This window comes from Rhinichthys klamathensis, unplaced genomic scaffold (assembly GCF_029890125.1).
Source record: "Rhinichthys klamathensis goyatoka isolate OS25496 unplaced genomic scaffold, OSU_Roscu_1.1 h1tg000407l_1, whole genome shotgun sequence".
Lineage (NCBI taxonomy): Eukaryota > Metazoa > Chordata > Actinopteri > Cypriniformes > Leuciscidae > Rhinichthys > Rhinichthys klamathensis.
In genome coordinates, this window is record NW_026606908.1 from 69,565 (window position 1) to 96,163 (window position 26,599).

The following is a 26,599-nucleotide window of genomic DNA, read 5'->3' on the forward strand; positions in this document are numbered from 1 at the left end:
TTGACTAATATTATTATAGGTTTATTATATAAACAAAAATAAATACATTTTCAATGATTGTAATATTTAATTGTAATATTAATATAGATTCATATTTAATCTAATATTTCACTTTCGATTATAGGTTATACTTCATTAGATTATAGCTTCAACAACATTGAAATCTTTCCAAGTACCCAAGCATCCAACTGGGTAGGGGAGTCACTGTGTTTTTGTCTTTCTGGTCCATCTGGAAATGTGTCAAAAGTCAAGGAAAGTCTAAGAATATAAAAATACCCAGAATAATGCCAAACATTATAAAAGTTGTATACAACGTGACTTTTGGAGTGACCTTCGCAGTTCGCAAGGACCAACATCCATCACCAAATATATTTTAAATGTCAATGCTGACCAGCCAGGCCAGGGGAAGCAGTTAAGCAAAGATGTATTTAATACATTAGGGAATGTAGGTACTGTGTTAAAAAGAACCATTTATATTCATCAAAGTATCCAAAGAGCAACAAAATTGGGTGCATTTAGAGGCTTAGAACTAGTGAGCTCTGAGAATGCGGCGACGTCACGGAAAAGGTGCTGTCAACCCGGTGTAGCCCCGCCTCTTCAAGTGACGTACGTGGTAATTCCCCCGCTGATTGGTTAAGGTCACTTTCAGTTGCGTCTGTGAACCGCTCGCAGAGCCCACATGCACAACAGTTGCAGCGCCCTTTATTTGCACAGTGAGCGCGAGGACAGCGCATCTTCAGACTCGTTTTACTTCATTTAATCGTTTTATTTCTACATGTCGAATAATAGCGGTTTGTTTCAATATTTAAATGTATCCAGTTTTATTGTTTGGAGGTCTGTTGCGTTAATACCCAACGTAAACTTCAAAAGAGGCGACAGTCAGCCAACTGACAAATCTGTTTTGTTTGTTATTATTTTTGGCTTGATAGGCTGTGTGTTCGACAAGATGCCGCGCGGATACATTTCGTAGTTCCATCCGCAGTTTTCTTATCCTCCGGAAGTGGCGGTCACTTTAACACTAGTTACTTCAATTTAAAAGGTAAGTTAAAAACTTCTTCAATTTTTCGTAACTACTGTAATTGACTATGTCAGTCCTTATTCTTTTCACTATGTCATGTGTTCTGCGTGGCATGCAGTCTGGAAACATGTCCATGCATGATTGCAAGCAATGTCTTCCAAGTCAAGACATTGTAAAAACGCTTTAATAACTGATGCCTCTTGGAAACTATTTTAGTTGGGGCGTGGACGACAGGAATTCATGCACAGCTATAACTACAATTCTCTTATGAGGAGAAAAGTCTTCTGTTAGTGTTTTTAGTGTGAGAGTTGCTTAAGGGCTGCATGCATTGTTATCTTAATTGTGAGTGTTGGTTGTCATTATAAACAATACAATTCATGGCATTATATTAAGGTAGGCTATTTTCTTAAATCCACAAGGCATCACACGTGATCTTTATTTTGTTGGCCTGTCAAAGTGACTCTTTCATATTTCTTCATTTAAGAAGGTATTAAGATCTTAGTACGCATGTGTCAGTATTAGAGTCTTTCTCTATTGATGACTTAATCTCTTTAGATGCAAATAGGTTCATTAAAGTTGCAGTAGGAAATTTGGTGCTTGCACTTCAACATGTATTAAATAACAAGCACTCTAAAGTACAACTTACAAGCTTATCTAATTGCCTCAGTAAAAGGCATACTTGGAAGTGTAGATGATGAAGGTGATGATGATGGTTTGGTTTGAACAGTTAATGTCAAAGCATGTATTTGAGAGGTCTGGGTTTGACTGGGTGTCTGACTTTGACCACTATCTGAATGTGACAAGAGCACTGTATCCATTAGAAATACACTCTTTTGTCATTTCCCCGTCACCATGGTAACAGATTGTGAAATCTGTTTTTCTATGTATGTAACGTTACTAGTCCTAACCAGAACTGTGTGCCAGTGAAGTACATTTTGTTTTTTAAATATTTGCTAGTGCTACCACATTATTTAAAGGGACAATGAGCTGCCTCAGTGGCCAATTTGTGAATATTTTCACAGCAAGATAATATCTGTATTATTGTGGGTGGACTCTTTTATCTTCCTTCACAGCCGTTGAGAGTAGAAGCTATGATGTGGATGCTCTCTCTCTCTCTCTCTCTCTCTCTCTCTCTCTCTCTCTCTCTCTCTCTCTCTCTCTCTCTCTCTCTCTCTCTCTCTCTCTCTCTCTCTCTCCCCCCCCCTATCTCTTTATTTGTCACTTTCTATAAACAATACTCCAAGAAACAAAGACTTCGATGCATTACAATTTTGGAAACTGAACACAGCAGTTGAACAGGACAGAGGATTTCTGCAAAGATTCCTATAATGATTATTTTACACAGTATCCCACATTGAAATTCAATGCGTAATGAAAGCCCAATATTTTATTGATGTACAAGACACATTTACGCTGAGTCAGAGTGATTGTGTTTGTAAATTTCTTCAGCCTGTGTCAGTGTTTCGTAACATGATTGGATGGAACAGGGTGTCAAATTGTCCTCTGCGTAGCTTAAACACCAGTAGATTTTTGAAGTGATGTGTGAAAGGGCTTGTTTCTAACAGACTGGACTGAAAATGAATCTGATAGGCCGCAGATATCTTTAATAACATCTAAAATTATGAATGACTGCAGTTATCCTGCCTCATGTTCAGTGCCACTATGTCATGAGACATTCATTTTAAACTAGTCCGCAACCTAATGGGTTAAATAATTAGTACAATAAATTATTTGTATTAACTAAAAATGTTACAAATTGAAAATATTAAAAAAGTTTCATATATAGTATGTCGACTGACAAACAGAACAGACGTAATCCAAGAATGCAAATGTAAGAGTCAACTTCAGACATATTGACAAACTCAGAATAATTTCAGAGATTAAGTTCAATGATTTTGGGGGAAAAAAACTAAACCATATTTTCCCACTTTTTGTAATATCTGTTTATTCATTTGCCTAAGTAAAGTAGTTTTAAAATGTTTTCATTAAAGGACGTTTATCTAATAATGAATTTATGCACTTAATTGTGATTTATTTTATTAATTAATTAGCATCTCATGTTAATTAAATAATGGTTCAATGAAGTGTTTATAACATTGTTATAATGTAAATATGGCTCACACTTTTTGTCGTCAAGTTATCTCTATTTATATAGCGCTTTATACAATGCAGATTATTTCAAAGCAGCTTTACAGTGATAACAGAAAAATGATGCATTTTGGCTGTTGTTCAGCTGAAGTCAGTTCACTGTTGATTCAGATCAGTTGTAAAAATAGGCCTAATCAATTATTAAATTAGTTAATTTCATCTGTAAACAGATTAAAGCTCTACTACTTAGTTATATGTATTTACAGATTTATTTTAAAATATAAATACAATGTACAAAACATGTACGTACAGAATAAGTTCATCAAATGATTAATTTAAATGTTAGTAAATAGTAGTTGCAAGGGGATGTGATAGTCCTCTATATGCCCTTTCTCATAAAAATAAACTAAAAGAATGTTCCATATCATCCATTCTGGCTTCTATTTCTGTGCGTGGTGTGGCCCAGACTGGACAAACCTAAAGGATGCATTAGAGGCTGTAATTTCCTTTTCCATCAATATTGGATTATGGTGCCATTATGGGGCACTTTCCATTTCTTCAACTCTTTGTGTACGTCCTACAGCTTCTCCAATTCCCAGCCCAGCTCTCAGATTAGTGGTTGTGAGTGTGAAAAACACTCCTAGGTACATAGATGAGTATTCAGACTAACTGTGGGCAAATGATTGGATTGGACCAGAGCGTTTGGGAAGAAGTTTAAGTTTTAACTGGACATCTACCATAGATGTTTATCTTTTTGGTTTCTTTTGCGACTGCAGCTATGCAGGTAATCCTCCTCAGTATGGGGCTGCACATAGTAGCCGTGTCCTTTAACTAGAAAATACACCTTTATTTTCACACCAGGACAGCAGCCTGAGCTCAGGACCGTTTTACAAAACCACACACGCTGTTGCCATAGTCACAGTGTGAGGTGAAATAAGTTGAGTTTGATAAGAGACCTCAGGTGGGTGAAAGTGGTTTGATTCTGTGGTTCTTTGATATGTTTCTTATGGGAAGCTCTCTATGATCTCAACTGTGTGTGTATTAAATGTGTTGTGGATCTGGAGTGATGTACAGGGGCTTTGAGAGCAGATGTTGTCGTTGCTCAAGCGCAGTGGCAGGTGTTGCCGCTGTCTGCCTTCCTCATCCATAAAAGATGTGATTTCTATACCTAAACAGGTAGGTAAGGTTACAGCTAGATGGAAAGATATTCTGTCTCAGACTTGTCTGGTTTTCACTGTATTTAATATGTTGTCTATTTAAAGCAATTTGTTTTTACATGCTGCATTCACCTGCATTCACAAAATCTGATATCTTTAACATTGTGTTTAAGCGACATATTATCTCATTATGTCTGTTCAGACGGTCTGTGCTGTAGACAGCTGATATCAATCGCTCGGTTCAACTTCCTTTTGGTGTCATTTATATTAATTGCTGTCTTTGTGTTGTAGAAAGAGGGCAATTCCCACAGTGAAATCTTCTTCGCTTACAGAAAACAGAAAAAAATGACAAAATTAGCATTACATTTATTTAATTTATTATATTTATGCTAACAGTAATTAAAAAGTCTATTATTTAAACACACTACTTGCAGAATTTCATCTTTTAGCAATGGGATTGTGTTTCCTTTTTTCCAAACAATTCGTCGTTAAATAATTGGGGCATTTGGCGGTAACCCATTAGGTTTCTTCTTACATATCATGCTAACACATGCTTCCTCAAGAATCAATAAAGTTTGTTCATGTGCGTCAAACAAGTGTGCTTGAGCTTCCGTTGAACATATTTGATGTGCTCGTGTGTTGTTCAAGGTGTGAATAAATGCCTAAATTAAATCTGTTCATCTGATAAAGTGATCGTGTCTCTTCAGAATTGTGCTACTCATATGGAATACTATTACTTGAAGTTTTCATAATTGTTTTGGTGGAATGGCCTTTAAGTGGAGGGACAGAAATCTCTCAGGTTTCATTAAAATATGTTAATTTGTGTTTTGAAGATGGAAGAAAGTCTTGTGGTATTTAAAATGACGCGAGGGTGAGTAATTTATGACATAATTTTCATTTGTGAGTGAACTATCCCTTTAAATGTACTAAATCAACTGTTAAGGAACTGGAATCATTAAAATCCCAATGATTAGTTATGTAGTAACCAACCAATCACATTAGTAATTTCATCCCGATCTCGCCTTTACTATTCCAAACTGTCTACTAACAGGCTGTGGGCAGGACTACCGGTATGTGACTTAAAGTTGACATTACCTCACCCACAAAAGTGTCATAAAGTGAGTTCATCTCATCTGAATAATGCTTTCTCCAATGTCTTTTCAGTTCAAAACATTTAAAATAATGTACACGTGATTGATGTCTGAGTCAAGGCAACCCATTACTACTATTTTTAACATATTTTTGAATTCTGTAAGAAGCAATTCATTCATGCTGTGCCTGTGTACCATCATTTTCTTGTCACAAAATCATTCATTCTCTTGTGAAAGTTAAAGTAAAGAATTGTATAGTACTTGTCTTGAGGATATGACCCGCATATCAGTATCCTAATAAAAGCTGTTTAAAAAAAAGCTTGCCTTATTGAAACACGGTGGCCCCATGTTGAGATCACATGACCTGCTGAATATTCGCTTTATCTCAGTACATCTTTGAACAGAAAAAATTAATCATGACTGAAAATTCAGAAAAAATGTATAATGACTGCAAATGCATTTCTACAAAGTGAAAATTGTAGCTTTTGCATGATGCTGCATATCCAGTCCACCTAAGGGATAACGTGTTTTTTTTTTCCAACCCAAGCTCATTCGAAACTATTAAAAATCCTGGCAGTCATAGAGAGTGCAAGTGTTTCTTCCTGGACAGGTTTTCTGGTCTAATAAGTCTTGCGAATAGAATGCAGAAAAGGTCAGAATATCAAAAGACCTGAGCTAGTTTGCAGAGACGGATGAGTTGTCAAGCTCAGAGGTCATGACTAATTGGCTCCTCGTCCTTATAAATATTAAAGACAACAAATAGCTCCAACATGCTCCTCCACTGTTCCCCTGCTGTTCTTGCCTCTTTAAAATACCTGTAACTAAAGGGTCAAAATGGCTGTGGTCTGGAAAAATGATTTGCCTTAAATAGAAACCGACCAAAGCACATCTGCATCCCAGCAACCTCTGGAATGAGGCCTCTGGTGAAAGAGATAAGAGTCTATGGTCCCTGTATGATCTAAGGGTTTTTTCACACCTATAGATTGTTTGTTTTTTCCGCAACAGCGACTTAATTTGTTACAATGTTGCATTTTCTTCTTGGTTCACTTGGTTCTTCTTGCCTTTCACAAGGCAACCTTTCTAAGCGTACCAAAATGTGTTCACGCAAGTCACATGCGAGTACTGTCCTCTTATTGGTCAGGGTTTCTTCTGCATCATCCATCAAGATGATTGACAAGTTTGCTCCATCAGCTTTTTTTGGCTTTATTTGTAACTTTCGAGACACACGCAAACACTATACGAATGTAGCCCCCATTGCCGCGGTTAAATTATATATTACATTCGTATTAATACTACAGCAAATTCAAACACGCTCTCTCTTGATCTCCCAGCGCTGTCTAGAGGTTAACTGTGTCAAGACTAGGACTGCACAATATTGAAGAAAAATGCGATATGCGAGAACTCATTAAATAATGCGATACGATAATGCTTAAAGTGTGTAAAATAAACTTAAATGATCTATTATGTAACCTAAATACGTGTTTCAAATTCTTTTTGTGACAAGAAAACATCCCTACAACTTCTGGAAGTGAACAGCAGTGTTTTACTGTCGCATAAGAAGTGTTATTAACATCAGTGTAAAGCACAGGGTTCAGGGGTTCATCCTACATTAGGGTTATTTAACAACAGAAACTGAATAATCGAATGCAAAAATAAAACACTGCTTAGTTTTCACTAATTAAATATATACAGATTCTTATTAAAGCTAGAAAAGTTATTCAGCCAAGAGCAGTGAGTGATTCTCTCTGTCTTTTGTTCATGACCCCAGTTATTGCAAGCCGTTGCGATATGCATATCGCGATATTTCGATAATTTCGATATATTGTGCAGCTCTAGTCAAGACACACGCAAACACAAATGTTATAATCCAGCTACAGCAGGAATCAAGGCTTCATCGGGACAGCATTCTCGCACGGAGAAGCGCAATTGCACAACATTTTAAGATGAACAGGTGCTCTTTTGGTTTTCAACTGTGATAACTAATGTGCTCACTCACAGAAATACATTACTGCTATTCATAGAGTACATTTCCCGTTATGAATTATAATACCATTCGTTTGAGTTCGTTTGCATTCGGGCCCGAGACCACCTCGTTCAGGCGATCTTGGAGCGATCGTTTTAATGTCGGATCCGAGCCCGATTGCCGTGTTCTCATATGCCTAAACGATCCGAACCAAGGGAGAAAACGCACCAGGTTCCGAAACAAACACTCAGGTGTGAAATCACCCTAAAGCCTTGTTTATACTCGACGCGTCCGCAAGAGCGCGAAGTGCGCGCGGCAAAAATGACGTCATTGCGGTGTGGGCGGTCGTGCGCGTTGGGTGCGCAAGACCCCATTTCGCCTGGCGGTGTGCACGGCACTTTTTGTAACATCGTGCGCGGCGCCGCATCCGAAGATGAACGACTTCGAGCCGAATCTGGCCGAACTGGTGCGTCTGTATCAGCATGTTTATGATCCTTAGAGACATTTGCATTGATGGGCGACCATAAAAGCCTCTCATTTTTTGAATAGGAACACATTTACATTAAGCACCCAGTTTGCACTCTAAAGTAACTGCTTATATTTACAAAATAAGCCTACAATAGCAGAAGTAAGCCCTGCTGATGAAATTAAGGTTTAAACACTCTTCAATAAGGCTTCAGTTGTTTACTAGTTTACATGCAGTGAAAGTACAATAAACCTACTGCATTTATTACTCTTTTTATATGAATCAGAAATTAATAAACTACTAATAAATGGCAAACTACTTCTTCACTGCTGATTCCTGGTGGTTTAGAGGAGAATTACTCCGAGTCGCCCCCTGTCGTTTCACAGAATAGCACAACGGCGAGCGCGTCAAGTATAAACGCCTCGTCCATATGGAGAGGTCCGCGCGCAGTCAGCGGAGACTCGCGCTCGTGCGGACGCGTCGAGTATAAACAAGGCTTAAGAAACCTCATTAAATACTTCCTGCTGAAGATACGAGCCGATGGTATTCTACTGCACAAGACTGCAGTGAAAAGTAGAGTTTTATTCAATTCGAGCTGTGATCAGGTTTTATCAAATGGACGCTGATTGAAAATATGTTATATTTTATCTTTCCTCTGCTTCTCTGAGCTTGCCTGGATACGCTGGAATTTGTAAATGCAATAAGAGTGTAATTTAATATATTCTCATCTCTTAGAGTGCTTCAGATTACTATATGTTATGTCGCTTTTAGCGAGTTTAGAGCATCAGAGTTGGCCTGTTATTTGCTGGGGGTGTATGGGAGGATAGGATAAAGCTCTTATCTGGGCTCTTATTAAAGCTCTCTGTTACTGATGTGAATTATCGTACATTAGACGCATTATTTCAAGAGGTGGAATTTTTTACAGAGCACCACTGAAATACAAGCCCGGTTTGCCTTTGTTTTCCACCGTCTTTCCATTTCAGCAACAAAATGATAACCTTTTATTGGTATTCTCACTGCATGCATTTTTTTTGTGCAAAAGAATCAGACACTAGCCCTGCAAAACAAAAACGCCTACACAGAAAATAAATAGCTAAAGTTTGGCTCACTGTCATTGCTTTGCTTGTGAGGAAATGTGATAATTAGCCGTACAATGCATAAATTAGGAGAACCTTTGGTGTCCAGATTCACCTCTCTTGCATTTTCTCTACAAATTTCATCAAAAGAAGAAATGCTATTTTGCTGATGTTTGTATGATTTGATGATGTGGATTTCTTTTTGGAAAATCAATGGAGCTATTGATATCAGAGCTGCTTTGTTGAAACAACCCAACATTTTTTAGATTGTATAATTTATGTGCCACTGTACAATGTAAAATAAAAACAAAAAACAAAAAGTTTGGCGGTTTATACTTGGCGGTATAACTTTCAACTTAAATGATATTAAAGCTATGGTATACGATTTTGAAAATCGGTTGAGAAAGCCTGAATTTTTAAAAAACGCATCCCGCCCCTCCACACACACACCCCTCCCCTCTGTGCTATCTGATCCCTCCCACCGGGAAACGAACTGAACTACGTCACTCAGTCAAGCTGTGATCATCGGTAGTAAACATCGGAACTGAGATGTAATGTCAGTTCATGTAATGTTCAATCTAATGACCTCGCTATAATGACACATCATATGTAAAATTGCCTTTAGACACTTGAACTTAGTTGCTTCATCAACAATTCAATGTCACGTTTGAGTTCACGTCAACGCAAGATTAGCAACACATGAAATGTTCTAAACTCCCCACCCCCATTAGTATAATCCTACTAGTATTGCTAAGGTTTTCAGTAATTGTTATTGCAGCACACAGCGCATCTTGTTCAAATTTCGATCGGCTCGAACAGAAACCCGCTAGGCCTACTGAAATATATTCAAGGACTTCAAGAAATATAATTACTTTGACCCGTGATAGGCGATGCTAAACGGCTAACATTCCAATGCCGACCGACAGCATGAGCAAGTTGTCAAACTGATAAAAATGTTTACCTGCTCAACAAAAAGTTAGCCGTGTCAGCGTCGGTCTTCAGTCCCAGATCTTCCTGAAGCTTCCTCCAATGGTCAATGGTGGAGAGGGTCCATATATTTATCCTACTCAAAGTTCGGCGTTCTTCACATTTTTTTTTTATCTCTGCTCGTTCCTCTAATGACTTTCTCTTTCGTCCTAACTTTACTGTAGGGACAAGCAGGGGACGCTTGATGCTGTCTTTTTTTTTAATCCATTGCTGATATGCTACTTAGCTAGTCAGCTGTCAGCTGCTTACGCGCGCAATTTCATGACGCAGGAGGGGGGCGGGGGCGGTGGAGACGCGAGCGCCAGGCGGAGTTTCAAGTGAAGCTGGTTATTGAATGAGAGCAGTTGACCAATGTAAGCTGTCCGGCCGGACAGCTTACATTGGTCAACTTCTCTGCGGCTGTACAGCCAATAGAGTGAATGGATTTTTTTCATTCTTTTTTTCTATTCCTATTGTTAGGATTGTACTATATAACCATAACCAGCATCTAAACGATGATATTAATAATGAACAATCTTTGAAATCGTATACCTTAGCTTTAAACTGACTTACATTTTTTTAATCTTGAATAACTTATACATTTTTTAAAAAGTTGCGTAACTCATGTTTCAACTGATTTTTTCAGTGGACCCCATTGATCCAATTCATATGTGAGTTTTTGTGTCTTGTTTCTCCAGTGATACTATGTTGAAATAAATGAAAAACACACAAGTTTCACAGCGGCAAGGTTTTATGCATTGCTGTTAAAAAATTTACGTTGTTTTTTTCACATTAGTCATTTGAGGGGGTTTACTTGTTGCCTGCAGGGTTAGTTTACCCAAAAATTTAAATTCTGTCATTATTTACTAACCCTCATTGATGAATGTTTATATGTGAATAAAAGCCTAAATTCAATCTATTCATCATATAAGGCGACCGTGTCTTTGGACTAAACCTCTCAATACAAATGGATTAGTTTTAACTTTTTGAAGCGTCAAAGTGGTAGTTGCGTAGACTGTCAATGGAGGGACAGAAATCTCTAAGATTTTGTTCAAATATCTTCATTTGTGTTCCAAAGATGAACGAAAGTCTTATGGGTTTGGAACGACATGGGGATGAATAAATGATGAAAGAATATTCATTTTTGGGTGAACTAACCCTTTAATATCACTACCGTAGTAGAAGACCTTGTATTGTTCCTCAGCCAAAATGTTGGTATCGATCCAACCTCTAACATGCAGTAATATTTAGAGAATTTGTCTTAAAAATATTTCGAGTCCAAGTATAAATTCAAGGTTGTGCAGTTATAAAGTATCTGCTGTTGACATTGTATTTCTGCAAGGCAGTAGATTTATTAGGTCAGGCCCTCAGTCTCAGCTGACACAAGGAGTCTTCAATGTGAGCAGAATTTTCCTTCTGGGCTTCTGAGGGTCCGCTGGGACTGAACTGGCCTGTTTGCGTTCTTGCCAGAGGAAGATTTCTGCTGCTCTTACACAGTCTTGCTCTCGCTGAAGTCCGTGTGACATCTCTAAAATACTCTCTTCTTTAAGATATGCATGACTTCTAGTAGCCATTCACAGTGTCTCTGCAGAGATCTGATCTTTCTAGATCAAAGTAGGCTAGTTGATGAAATATTTCGAGCAAACATCCGTTTGCTGTCTGTCGAAGAAGATGGTTTTCCCCGTCTCGGATATTGTTGTCTTCCCCTCAGCTCTAATGAGTCAGTATTTGGCAGATCACGTCAGCTGAAGAAAGGGAGGGCATGTGGTTTTCAAACAGTCTGAATTCATGTCAAGAGATTTACGAGGATGGGAGGGGCCGTAGTGTGGATGGGGGTCGGAAGTGGTAAAGGCACAGGAAGCAGCGCTTGTGCATTCAAAAAACATTTAATCGGAAAAATGTCTCGCACAACGCTAGACTTCATGAACTGTATTAACAATGAATCCTCCCACGTTCTGTCAGAACCATTAACTTTTCCATCTCAGCAAGTTCTTAAGAAACTGACATCATTGGATAACCTAACTGTTTTTTTAACCAAAATCCAACCTCCATCATGCCCACCTGCACACCATTTGAAAAACTAGATGCTATCTTCACAGTTCACTGAAGAGCTGTTTTTCAATATTCTACATTCACACTGAGCGCCAAGACTAATGCCAGTACATTTGTAAATGTGAGCGCACTTAGTTTGGCTGGCACTATGTCTTGGAGGCTGATGCAGAAGGGTTTGGCAGGTGCTCAGATGGAGCTCTACAGCATCTCATGAGGAAAAGAGCACATCTGTGCAGTCTCATGCTGGAGGGAAAGTACAGCCTTTAATACATATCAGTGTCATGCTTTCTGTGTAGACAACATTTGTTGATTGTAATGGCCGAAATTTCAACCCATCACAATGCTCCGTTTGTGTCCAGCCTAGAGTGTACACTAGAATAGAAAGTACAAAAGATCAGCATTTTTTTTTTTAATTTTTTTTTTTATGGAATCTGTGATACACTACTACTCAAAAGTTTGTGGTAAGATTTAAAAAAAGAGAAGAAAAGTGACAGTAAAGGCATTTATAATGTTACAAAAGATTTATATTTCAAATAAATGCGTTTCTTTTGAACTTTCTATTTAAAGAATCCTGAAACAAAAACATTTAGTGTTTTACACAGAGATATTAAGCAGCAAAATTTGCATAGTTGGATGAAAACCCAGCATCTGCTAATATAATTGAACTGATGTGCGGTCACAATGTGTATTTTAACTGTTTAACAATGGTACTGGGCTCATCCAGTCATGTTTGTAACATTGAACTCTTTTTTTCTTTTTAACTCAAGTGTTACATAATGTGAAACTGTTTTTGCACGACTGCCAGACTTATTCAGTTGTTATGAATAATCTTATCTTTGGTTTGGTTTGGTTTTGTCCATCAAGTTCCAAATAACCTTTCATTTGGAAAGCATTTCTAGGAATTCACTGGATTATCAGAAATATGAATTGTGACATGGTTATATAATATATAAAATAATAACTAGGCTATATTATGATACAGTAGATACCATTATGTTGATATAGAATTTCTTGTACCTTAAAAAAAGCCCACAAACCACATGAAATTTGATTAGCCCTGATTTAGCCCTTCCATTTATGCTTGACCGACACACTCCACAGTGTGTTTCCTTTTCTTAAAGTGTCTTTAAAGCAACTAGTGTTTCTAATGTTGTACAGCATAATGTTCTACCTATAAGGAGACAGATGGAATAGACCAATAGGACACTACACTGATTTCAGGAGAGTTGCTGGGGGTCATTTGATAAATTAGCCAGAAGTAGTGTCTGTGCTCAAGCTCAAGCTCTAGCTGAGTGTGTGCTGTGAAGTGTGTAATTAGTGGTTTTGAATGGAATATTGTGAAAAAAATGGAAACAAACAGAAAATCATTATTTTTTATTTAATTTGAATGCAAATTTGCTATGAAGTGGGGTTCAGCAGTAACAATTCTTCTATTTTACATTTTTCTTATTCAGTGTCATTGGAAATTGTAACGATGTTTTAACAAAGTTTGGGAGGGGCACGTTCAGATAATCTACCCAGTCAGCAAGAGAGGAGGCAATATATAAATAGCTGACTCACATCTGTCCCATGACAGTTTTGCAACATCCCTCGTCCACCCCAACGCATAATTATCTGTTCCCATCCCACCCAGGGATGGGGGAGGGAGTACTCTGGGTTTGGGCCACATTCCGAGTTTGAAGCCCTCCCCTCGGACAGCTCGCCAAATACTCTCTACTTTATTCGATTATGTAAGTGTGAATTTGCGAATTATCAGCATAACGATTTGCCTGAAAGATTACATTGAAAAATGTACAGTTTCAAAATGTTTTTTTTACAGCAGCACTTGAGCTAAATAAACTCCACCTTTTTGTCTAAAACCTGGGTTTAATTATTTTAAAATCCTAAAACATTTAGTTAATTTCCAGGTTTAAATTACATTTTAAACATTGTATTCTCAGACACCACAGTATTTAACAAGCAAAATGTACTGAATGTTGACAGGTGACACATTCTCCTCTAAATGACAGATGCTAGCTTAGTGCAATGCACCAAAACACAAAAGCAAAATACTTTTTGTCTATTGTAAATATTTGCATTTTACCTGCATATTTAAATTCGAATGTAAATACAAACGGAGGTGCAAAGTGGAGTTTGTTATGATGAATCAGATCAACACACCAGCTGAATTTTCTATGTTGGACAGTAAGCTGGAGCAGACATATTATGATAAGAGCTGCCAGAGTGAAAGTTAATGAAGACCGATGTCCAGCTGAGATAGAACATCCTCTGAGAAACAAGAAACCTCTTTGCTTCTGAAATTCCCTTTGAAATGAAGCCTGGAGCTCAATATTACAGCATAGCTTTAATAAGAGATGATACTGATTCTAATGTCATTATAAGAGTCCTAATGGATCCCAGTAAGACGTTTATCTGTCCTGAAGAAGCAAGAAAAGTCATTAAGCATGAGAATGTCATTGGCGGCATTGTTCTTGTTATTATTTTTTTCTAACTGCAAAGATGAAAATCCCAGCATCTTCTAGGGGTGTGTGTTTTGGGTAATTGTAACTATTTAAGTACTTTGGGTGGGACAGGGAACATTTTATGCTCATATAGTACCGTGCAAAAAAAAAAGAAAAAGTATTTATCCATATAATGAAAGTCAATGGCATCCGAAAAAATATTGGTCCCAATTGACTTTAATTTTCAGAGCAAATTTTTTTTTAATTACACAATATCTTTTGTGTTCCACAAATAGTTCTCGAGTACAGTTGTGACAAAAACAAGATTTCACCCTCTGGATCAGTCTGGATCTGTTGGTGTGAGGAACACTGTTAAGATAGAGATAAACATCACACCTATAAAACACTTCCAAAGCTGAAGCTCCCGTGTTTCTTGCACAACACTATGAGTCATTCATGCCTCTAAACCTCAGGCTTCACATAAGTATCAATAAAGCGCTATCGGTGTCTCATCCCCAGCAATTCATCACGAATCAGAGAGCAATGCATTTGCCATGCGGCACTTTGTTTTTGAGTGTCTTCAGGATCTGCTGCATAATTCAAGCCCACCAGCTGAATAGATTGAGGCTTTGCCCACGGCACGGGCTTGACTCAGGGCTGCTAAGCAGAGGTGGCACAGTGTGCATAAGCCTCTTTGGGCAGGGCTTTCTCAATGGAGAGTAAGTAGGGATTTCCTAACTTAATCTATTGGAAACACATTAAAAGACAATGAGTTGTATAGATTTGTCTTTATGGCTTTTTGACTTTTTAAGGATTTTTGTTTTGCAGCAGTAGAGTACCAGAGTACCAAGAATAGAGTACCAACCCCTTCAAAAACTGTGGCTAACAACATTTTTTCCAACATACCTCATTGTGTGTTTTCCATTTATGAAAATTTCCATTTATTAAAAATTACTAATTGCTATTTCTTATTTCTTATAACAAATATCTAAAACTCTTCAGTTATTAGACTATACATTAGATGTAAGTCTAACTTTTTTATTATCATTTTTATATTGATGAATGTTACTATTTTATTCTATTTGAACAGAATCATTTCAATGAACCAATTTCATTCCCAGCTAACAAGGAACGTTCTCAGAACTTTGGCTAACGAACTGAAAAGATTCTCTCAAAGTTATGAACAAACTTTCTTCCAGTAATGTTGATGGAAAGTTCAATGCTCTCAAAATATCAGCATAAAAACGGTATAATACATGGTTTATGGGAAAACATTTGTGGAGGAAACATTGCAATATGTAATTTTTATTGGCTTGGCCATTTTCCCCTTATTCATTCTTCCCTTTCGTTTAGTTCTCTTTTATGTTCTGCTCATGTTTGTTTCTGTCTCTCATTTTGTGTTTCTGTTCTGTCTCTGTCGATTTTACTCTATGTCTGTGCTCATTCACCCAGAGACCCCACTATCATAGTGTAACATTGAGCAGTCATATAGTTTTCTTTCTTCTCTCAAAATAATTGACCATGTCTGATTCAAAACAAGGTCTTTTTCAAGTCAGCCAATGTAATATTTTTTGACGTGTAGAACCAGAGACTAGACTTCAGAGTGACATCTTTTGTAAATTGGATTGTTATGCTATGGGGGCTGGACTGTTGAAGGAATAGTTGACTAATAATGAAAATTTGGTCAGCATTTTTACTCAACCTCATGTTGTTCCAAACCAGTATTATTATTATTTTTATTTATTAATTCACATGACTTGTGTGTTATATTACAAGTCCATATGATCACTTCATATGTGGAACAAGACTGAAATTTAAGCTGCTATTCACTGTTAATCTTCCCTTCTGCCAGAGCTCTCAAATATCATCAATGTGTTTAAAAATATGCAAATGATATATAAAGCTGCGGCAAAGGGGAAAATTATCAGTGACATGAAATTGTCACAAATACCAGAAGCCCGAAAATAAAAAAGTAAGTAATTATTTAATATTTTATTGTTGAAAATTTCATGATATTAAAGGGTGAATTTTACAAAAACATCTCCGGGTCTCATTTCACCCCAAAATAAAATGTAGAAAATAAGTAATTCAAGGCAGTAAATACTAATACATAAAGCATAGACTTTATTATTTTGTTAAGATCATTTATTAATCTACTGTTTAATTTGACAGTGAACTCAAAATGTATCGATGTACACATATACAGTAAGATATAGTCAGACTTTGACACCCGTTTTCTCTGCAACATAATCTGCACTGTTGCACCTTGGCAATTAAAATATGTAACCCCAAACACAGTTAAAGGGAGTTATTTAAAGTCCCAGCATTATCTTGGACCCTGTTCTCTCTGACCAGGGGAGATGGACCTGATAATATAACCCTCTACAATGCAAGTAAATCACACGCACATGCGACCAAATTTCACGAGAGGTAACTAAAATATTTCTTTAATTAGCCAATGGCTAGTAAATTGTACGATTACAGTTGCCTGTAATTGAGTTGGAGGCAAAAAATAAGTTTATCACAGATATAATTTAATTGCCTCTGGAGCTTTAGGCACCGTCGTTTGGCTGAGAGCGCCCTCTGTCGCTTTCTCTCACACACGCGCACTCACAGTAAGAGAAAGAGAGAGCACATTCAGGGCTCGATGACAGAACTGTCACTGTCCCGATCGGACCAGTGACCATCATGAAAGTTTGTCATTTGCACGCGTCTTTAAGCCTTGTCAATTAAACATTCAAGCGCAAGAAGATGCAAAAGATAACTCTCGCGCGCAGTGTGGGAAGTTTTGTGTGCACAAACTGCACATCCGAAGCATACTGAATTGAGTTCTCTCTCACGTCTTCTTGCGCTTGAACAGACAATTTCACAAAAAAAATTATGTCAATATGCCCGGTATACTTAGCGAGTATCCTAGTAAGCATAGTCGTGTTAAGTGAATGTAACAGTCATTGAAGAAATAAAATGCACGTGTATAGTAACGGTATAATGCATCCGTGCATTATATCTTATTGTGACAGCAGCCGCAGCTTTCTGTGTTTTTAATGTTAATCAAACAACAGACTCACTGCAAAATCACTCAATGCTCTTGACTGAATATCTTTTGTAACTTTAATAAGTATTGACATTTGATTACTTTTTTCAATTTCTGTTCATAATCTACCTAAACTGTATCTAACTACTGTTAGATCTACCTGAAAAACCTGAAAAGCACTGTTTATTTCATTTGCATTGTTCTTGCATTCCATGTAAAAAGTCTGATGAGTAATTTTACTCGCCAAAATTTACTCGAGCTTCAATGTGTCCGTTGAGGGTTGTATCTCTCACTGCCATTTCTGTAATGATAGTTGAGGGGAAGAAAACTGTTGAGTTTGCAGAGCAAAGTTTCATGTCAGTGTTAATCTTCTCTCAGAGCAATGATACATCAATGACTCAATGAAACACATAAAACAGGAAATGACATCATAGAGAGGACTCCTGCAGACCTGACTGTGCGGCAAGGTCAATTAACCTTTTAAAATGTATAAAATATTTTTTAGAAATGTTAAAATATCGTTTTTATTACATGGGAATGCTATTTTAGGTAGTTAAATATAGTACCTGGGATATTATCGTTAACTAAAACTAAAATAAACTGTTAAAACAAAACAAATTAACCCTTAAAGGGGCATTTGCTATGTTCAGGTCTTGTTTAATTCAAAGTCATGTTCTGTTTCATTGTCATGTTCTGTTTAGTTTAGTCTCTAGGTCATGTTTTTCGTTGGCTATGTTCAGACTTCTGGCAAATCGGATGTTTTCTCAAATCAGATCTTTTCAGGCAGACTGTCCGCACTATTAATGCGATCAAATAAGATTTGTATGTCCAGACATAACCAATTTATCTGCATCCAAATAAGCTTGACAGAGCTCTGTCAAGTTGCAGTGCAGAACTCCTCCGTCACACCAGAAAAACTCAGCGACGGTAGGCCTATATATCGCAATTTTCCGTGATGTAGTCACAGCCGAAATCTTTGGACAATGCTGTTTGAATACAATATGAATACTTCCGCCATTCCATCACTGGTTTTGACGTTATCATTGTGTGTCGCATTAAGAGTGATGCAAAGACAATTTGAAATCGATTTGAGCAGCCAGAGCATCCAGACTGAGACGCATATGAAAAAATATGATTGGAATTGCATTTCAATCCACCTCCAAATCAAATTTGAAGAAATGAAATTTCATGTGTTTTTTTTTTTTTTTTGCTGTCCAGACTTTCAAGAACCCATCTGGATAAAATCTGGATATGCAAAAAATATATTTTTGCTGGCATTCTGAACATAGTTGTTGTCACTGTTTTGCCTGAGTTCTAGTTTGTAGTTTGATTCCATGGTTCCAAATTAGTGCACAACTATTCCCTGTCTCTGTGATTGCCATCCTGTATATAAGCCCTCTGTTTCTTCTGTTCAGTGTTCCACGTTAACGTTATCTTAGTCACTTTGTTTATTAAAGTTCTTTTCTTGAATCGTCATTCTGCTTCACACATCATTTTTCAAGAGAACGCAAAAGCATTTAGGAAATATTTTCCTTCGTATCTCATTTTTGATCAAAATTAGGATGTGTGTACTCAAATGTATTCAAGGTGTAAATAAATATGTAAATAAGGTTTTTTGACATGGTTACCTTCTTTTCTAAATTCTAAATTTTTTTTTTTTTTTCTCAGAAATAATATAAAGGTTTTTCTAAAAATCAAAAATGAAGTACATTTCTTGCCACATGTGTTATAAACTATTTTTTAAAAGTATAGGTGTAATTTACGGGTGGGACATGTCCCCACCACTTTTTCTCAGGGTCGATATTGAAAGTCACGACAAAGCCACTGTTTAAAATATGTTTTTCTTTATTATTTACTAGGGATGTCCCGATCCGATACTCAGGATCGGTATCGGCTCCGATACTGCCATTTTTGCAGGATCGGGTATCGATCAGACGAGGCCGATCCAAATCCGATATTGTGGGTATACTATTATGTGTTATTGTTAAGCCCCACAAAAGGCACAAAAACATTCTAAAGTACCATAACGTTTTCGTGCACTCTATTATAAGTGTTCTGAAGCCATTATGAGAGATATAAATTAATATTTAAGTCATTAAATTCAAGATCACGTAAACTTTTCCCTCTCGCGGCTGTCAGTCATTCTCCATTCAGCATTCAAACAGCGCGTCGCGTTCGGTTACAGTCAATGATGAAACTATCTTCAAGATGATTCAATGTTAATACTATTATACTTGATCTGTAAGATAAAGGTCTATGTTTTCGCATAAAACAACTTTATCTTGCTGGACTTTATTGCTGTAACTCAATCGTGTTACTCTCTACCGGGTGTAGGACGCTGTCGGTTTGATCACAACACTAGAGTCAGAGCACTATAATTGTTCCTCACGCGCACAGTAACTGAAATTTAAAACTGTTAAAAGAAAAGGCTCAATAAACGATTGCATAGATAGATACTGTATAATACACTGTCCATCAATATGTATCTCCATTGTGCTTTGAACTTTTCAAAGCGGACTCGACGCGCTGCGTGCTGTAACTCCACGTGGCTTCAAGCGCATCATTCTCCGCTCGGGATGCGCATAAGCGCTTTGTGCCGCACTGTATTGGAGCCTTTCATATCATAATGCAGTGACGCAATTAAAGCTTATTAACATTAATAATTATTAATGTTGCTGCCTCATTAAATAGCTGTGCAATACACTTAAAACATGTCTCAATTTTATAGCAGATTTAGCTATATCTAAAATAATTATCTTTTTCATTTTTGTTATTTTGTTTTTCATGAATGTATTTTACAACAATAAAAAGAGCAATGTGTATTATCCACTAATCTAGTTTATAATAGCATTTTTGTCATAGATTATGATCATATATTTTGGGGATTTGTTGTTTTATCTTTATAATGAAGCTGTCTGTATTAAGTAGATTGTGTTTAACACACACAAGAGTGATAATCAGTTTAACACACAGTTATAGAAATTCTACTTGATTTAAAAAACAAAAACTGTACTGGTATTTACAATGTAGAATGCTGCTGTTTAAATTGTTTTAACTTTAAACCTGTTGGTAGCTAGCTAGCTTTAAGTACTGAAGTACCTGTATTTTCTTTCATTTATATATTTCTTTATTTTTTTGTAGTGTTTGAATAAAGGGTGGCAATCTTTCATAATGTTGTGGACTATATAGGAGGTATATTTTAGGTGGCTAATTGAGAAAATTGCTATATTTTTTATTAGTTTAAGAATAAAATAAAAATATCGGATTAACCCTCTGGGGACCAGAGTGTTTTTGGGGCCCTTTGGATGTTTTGACATGCACTGACATTTGTGCTTTTTTCAGTTATTTATAAACATGTTAATGGCAAAGGTGTAAATTCACTCTATATATCACAAACGGGGCTACCATAATATGTGAGCAACATGTATGTACATATTTGTTTTTTTAAGAGAATAATGTTTATGCGTGGTTATTGAAAAAAATAAAAATGAAAGTTGCTGAAATAAAAACACAAAACACATACTAAATATGTGTCCACAAGACTTTTGACTAATGGATGTTGTCGCTTCGAGTTCTGGCTTCAAAATGATGTGAAAATCATCCTGCCTGATCGTTCACATAACACAATAACATTCATTTATACTTTGTATGACAGTTTTTTGGTCAGAAGAGGTTTATGCGTGGGAGTGGTAATGGCCTATCAATATTAATGAGATTCAGACCAGGGGTGTGACAGACACTCTCCCAATGGCTAATGGCCCATCAAGTGAGGCAGCCTGAACAAAGAATGAGAGGAGATTCAAAGGTTTTCAATCTGTTTTATTGTAATTCCTCTATGTGGAGAAACTAAATGTTCTAAATTTGCTCTAAGCAAATCAAATGTGAGTAAAATAAATAAATAATCAGTCGGCTATAAACAAAGCAATTGTGAGCGATAAATAAACAAAACTAAAGGCAGGTATCTCACAGTAAATGCATATACCCCATTGATGCGGGCTCTAAGCAAATCAAATGTGAGTAAAATAAACAAAACTAAAGGCAGGTATCTCACAGTAAATGCTTATGCCCCATTTAGGGCCCTATGATTTCCGCGATTACGGAATCGCGGACGGAATTACGGAATTGGCAAATTAACGCGGAATCTAGTGTTAACGCGGAATTTTGTGGAATTTTACATATTTGGATTGAAATTCTGTTTTTGTGTGGGAGAAGAACGTATGTCTGGTGAAAATGCAGACCGGGGGAAGCAAATCTGGGCGACACAACCCCTCCCGTCATTTCAGCTCCAATGACGGCATCAAAACAATGAAAGCATGGCGAAGCGGCTCTCCACGACTCTGCTTTCGTCGGCGAAAAAGTTAAGAAACTCGACGCTATAAGCCCTCAGTACCGAGCCGAGCAGTTTGCACGTGACTTTTATGCAGTGTTTCCCACACATAGACTAATTCGCGGCCACAAAATCAACTCCGGCCGCCACATATTCCGTTTCGTCTCTCTAACACTCACGCGTCTCTCTCACATACACACACGCGCACACACACACACACCGCGTCTGTCTATGAGGCGCCGGACTGGACAAAAGCGAAGCGAACTCCGCGAGCGACACTGGGCGAGAGAGAGACAGAGTGTGACTTTTATTTAAACTAATATAATTTATTTTACTGGACAGTTTAAAGCTCATAACCATATTTTGTTGTTACTTGAAGAGTGCAGTGTCATGTTGCATCATGCAGTATTTGTCCTGAAAAGGCTACTGAGTAAATGTCTGTAATTTAAGGTCATTCCTATTTTATTTGTATACATTTTAATCATTAACTTTAAAAGCACACTCTTTTTATGACTAAAATAACAGTAAAGGGTAAAAAAAAAATGAATTCCCAAAAATTTAAACGGAAAAAACGGAATTTGGGAAAAAATAAAACGGAATTTGGGAAAAAATAAAACGGATTTCATAGGGCCCTACCCATTGATGCGGGCTCTAAGCAAATCAAATGTGAGTAAAATAAACAAAACTAAAGGCAGGTATCTCACAGTAAATGCTTATGCCCCATTGATGCGGGCTCTAAGCAAATCAAATGTGAGTAAAATAAACAAAACTAAAGACCGGTATCTCACAGTAAATGCTTATGCCCCATTGATGCGGGCTCTAAGCAAATCAAATGTGAGTAAAATAACAAAAGTAAAGGCAGATCGCTATCCTCGCAGACCACGCCTGCTATGCTAGTGGGCTAAGGCTAGTAGCGGAAGTTCGGAAAGGTGGATTTAAGTAGTGAAATCAAAGCAATCCAATTGTTTTGAGAATACAGTTACATGTCTTGGTGCCATTTTTGAAAACAGTTCCTGTTCAACTGAAGACACAAGTGAACATTACATGCCTGGCATTTCCAAGGAGGAGTGTGTGTGTCAGCAGGTCTCAGTTGTGGTCCAGGTTCCTGTGCTGGCAGGAATCTCAGAGTCTGTGGAACCAGATCAATGTCAGTCTCTGTTTTCCATGACAGAGTGGACTGCTTGTTGCTTGTTTGAATGTTTGTCTTGGCCCTCTTTGCAACAGGTGTCTGATGATCACCATCATCTTTATAGCTGTAAAACAAACAACTGTGAGCATGTTTATTACACAAAAAACTGTATTTCAATCACTAAAAGTAATATTGCCCAGACAAAACCGGAATATGTAAACAGAATTATACTAATATCTGAAAGAAAGGGAATACGTGTACTTACTTGTCATTTTCAATTGTTCTCAAAACTGAACGACACCGGTTGCGTGCCCTCCTCCCAGTGTGAGTTGCAGGTGAAGGTGAGAGTGATGCTACCACATTCCTATAAAAATAATAATATTAATAAAGGTTTAACAAAGTACTATGCCAGCACATGCATAACTGATGGACAATCAGCATGTTGATAAAATAACAAAAAATAAGCTTTTATATTAACATTACCAATCACTAATTGTAATATTAGCATGCATAACAACAACAACACAATTTTTGCAAAGCCACACAGGCACATATGCATATTGTATCGTCACTAAGTAGGCCTATATAAACAAAATTGAACTAACATCTGTAAAATAGTGGGTATATGTACTTACTCTTTCTGATTTCCGTCTGTGTTGTTGCGTGCCCTCCTAGTGCGAGTTCCAGTTGATGGTGAGAGTGAGCAAGCTACATTCCTTTCAAAAAAAGTTGAAAACTTATTATCATAATTTACAGAGTAGGCCTACTATTCCAGCACATGCATAACTGATAGGCATTAGCATGCTGATAAATAAAACATATGTAACATTATCAACCAACCTCCAAATATAAATAAATATATTATCACTAAGTAGCCTATATAAACAAAATTGAACTAACATCTGTAAAATAGTGGGTAAATATCTACTTACTCTTTCTGATTTTCGACTGTGTTGCGCGCCCTCCGAGTGGCAGGTGAAGGTAGTGATGCTGCAACTACATTCCTTTAAAAAAAGTTGAAAACTATTATTACATAAATATTTCAAAGTATAGTACCATTGGCCTATAGTATGAATAACTGATGTGAAAAATGGTAGACGCATGCTGTATATGCGTGTCAATGTGCCATTACCGGAGATAGCACTAACATTAACACATTTGCGCACTTCATCAACCGGGCATATTTACACATTTCAGCACATTTACAACAGATATTTGCGAGGCAATGCAAGCACACGCTTAGTTGATGATAATGAGGCAGCATAAACACTATAGCCTAGTCAAAATATAATCTAAACATAGATAATATTTTTTAAAATCATTTTACATATCATACAGCATTTAGCCTATAGGCTAGACAATTTAAATGTAAGTAAAACCTGCCTATTAAGATATATTTTAAATTTCAATACTCTGAATAGGCTACTGGATGGCAAGTCTGGAAATAGTCCAACCAGTAAAATATGTACATGTTTATATAAAATAGCTTGTCAACTAATGTAAGTTCAACTAAAAGACTTACTCATCCGAAATTGTATCCATGGCTGGATCAAGTCGCTCTTCAAAATACAAACGCTCATCGTCGGAGTCCCGCTCTTCTTCTGAGGAAAATGTGAACTCTTCGTCACTGTCCAGGACGAGCTGAAGAGCTGTAGAGCTTCCGCGCCGGTGTATCGTGTCATCTTCCAAATGCGCAGGAAAGTGAGTGAATCTTACTATGAAACTTGCTGCTTTTAAGGCATTTGCCTGGGGGCGTTTCTATTTTGCATATGGCCTCAACACATTATCTTATGAATAGCGCGCTCTGCGAGTGGGTGTGAACAAATTAACGATAATGAGCTGAGACCGGAGAAACTGTACTTCTCTTTAGTTTTATACAGTTTACATTGCAGGAGAATATTTGTTTTAAATGTGAATTGTTTTATTTAAAAGTAGAAATTTAAAGCGTTCTTTAGAGGTATGTTTCATGTTTGTGTGATAAGTATTGGCTGAGTTTCCGTTAATTTTCCAGACATGTTTCAGAAAGATTTTTGCAGAGACAGAGTGAGCTGAAAGCGCACCCTGTTTATTTTATTTATTTAAAATAAAACACACGGTTTTGATGTTAATGTGAGTGTACACAAAAAAAGAAGACCCTCTATAGTTTATAATCATGTATTGATTTTATTTATATGACCATAAATGACGGAGTATTTTAAGTCTATGTTGCTGCTATGTGAAAAAAAAACAGCAAAACGCGCGGGCGCGTTTCTGGTCCCCAGAGGGTTAATATCGGTATCGGCAAAAGCCAAAGCTGCGGCATCGGTATCGGTATCGGAAGTGAAAAAGTGGTATCGGGACATCCCTATTATTTACATGGGGCACTTTAAGTGATGAATCTTCAGAACTTCACAAGAAGTTATAAATACTTCAAACACTTTTTGAGTTGTTTTGAACTTAAAAAATAAAGCAACCAAATCTTTGCTATACTCTCACACTAGTATATTTAATCAACCTAAAATGTAATTAATCCAGAGGTCTCCAAAGAGCACCGGTTGTCATAGAGGTTGTTTTAATGCAGCTAAATTTCTTTCATTAAACCAGCTTCTCCTGAGGGAAAAACAGGCCTGTGTCATAAATCAAGCTCTAACATGTCTCTATCCCCACAGGTCCCTCCCTCAATAGTGAAGTGCCTGTCATAAACCCCTCAAATGTACTCCAGTCTGCTAAACCACCATCTTGTTACCGCTGTAAGATGTAAACCTTGTTAACCAAGCTCGATCGCTCCTGTAATACTGCCAATTACTCCAGCCTGCTGTAAAATTCTCCTGATTATCCCGCTTGCTTATGATAGAGGCTGAGGGTTAATGATAATCTGCCAATACGATCACTCTAGTGCATTTATGCCTCTGTCCATGACTAAATCCGCCTCTTACATTTACAGTAATTAAGTGTTCTGTGGTTTAATTATATACCTTTTTAAAATAAAAAACTAGAGCGATCATTCAAGGTGTATTTCTATGTGTGTGAGAGAGAGAGTGGGCATCTTACATTTACTGAGACCCCATGATATCACCCTCTCATTTTCTGGAACATTATAGCACCTCATCCGTCCACTGGCGCCCTGCCTGTACTGCCACTGTCATTCGTTTTTCTGTCAAAGCTTTGTGTAGTTATTTTTGGCATTGTCTGTGCCATGCTCACTTTCAGAAGACACATACAATACGCTGCACCCTGTGACACAGAGATTAAATTACAGGGCCGCAGACACGGAGAGGGCTGCCAGCCATCCTATCTCACCTAGCCCATATTACGTCACTCCCTCATCTTTGCAGATGCTGGGGTTACAAGTGCAGGGTCTCGACCCACGGAGGTGGTTTTCACTGTGTCCTTCTGCTGTTCTGCATCTGTGCATAATCCTAATTACTTTTATATTATGGTCTTTATAATAATGGTCTGCATAAGACCATTAAGATTTTTGCATTATGGCATCATTTTGGACATTCTGCACAACCCTTATAATAAAAAATAAAAATAAAAAATAAAAATAAACTTGTTCTTGTAATGCCAAAATATATATAAATAAAGTATAAAAAATACAGTATTGTAATACAAAAAAATGTCTGGTACAATGTTTTTTTTTTTAAATAAAATTGAGCATAATCTATATTTATAATTGTACTTTCATTACAGTATCTTAATAACAATAATAATAATACAAATAATATAAATATTAAGTAAATATAAAAATATGTACTATATATATATATATATATATATATATATATATATATACATAAGTACATACATAC

The 26,599-nt window shown here is 37.0% G+C and overlaps 1 protein-coding gene across 2 annotated transcripts in view; it reads left to right on the plus strand.

The window, feature by feature from the left end:
- The first annotated feature begins 669 nt into the window (after window positions 1–669).
- The window catches only part of osbpl3b (oxysterol binding protein-like 3b), a 90,703-nt gene continuing 64,773 nt past the window's right edge, over window positions 670–26,599 (plus strand). For both annotated transcript variants that reach the window (XM_056234895.1, XM_056234897.1), the window contains exon 1: window positions 670–1,039. The gene's annotated coding sequence lies outside the window, so the exon portion shown is untranslated. The remainder of the gene's footprint in view (window positions 1,040–26,599) is intronic.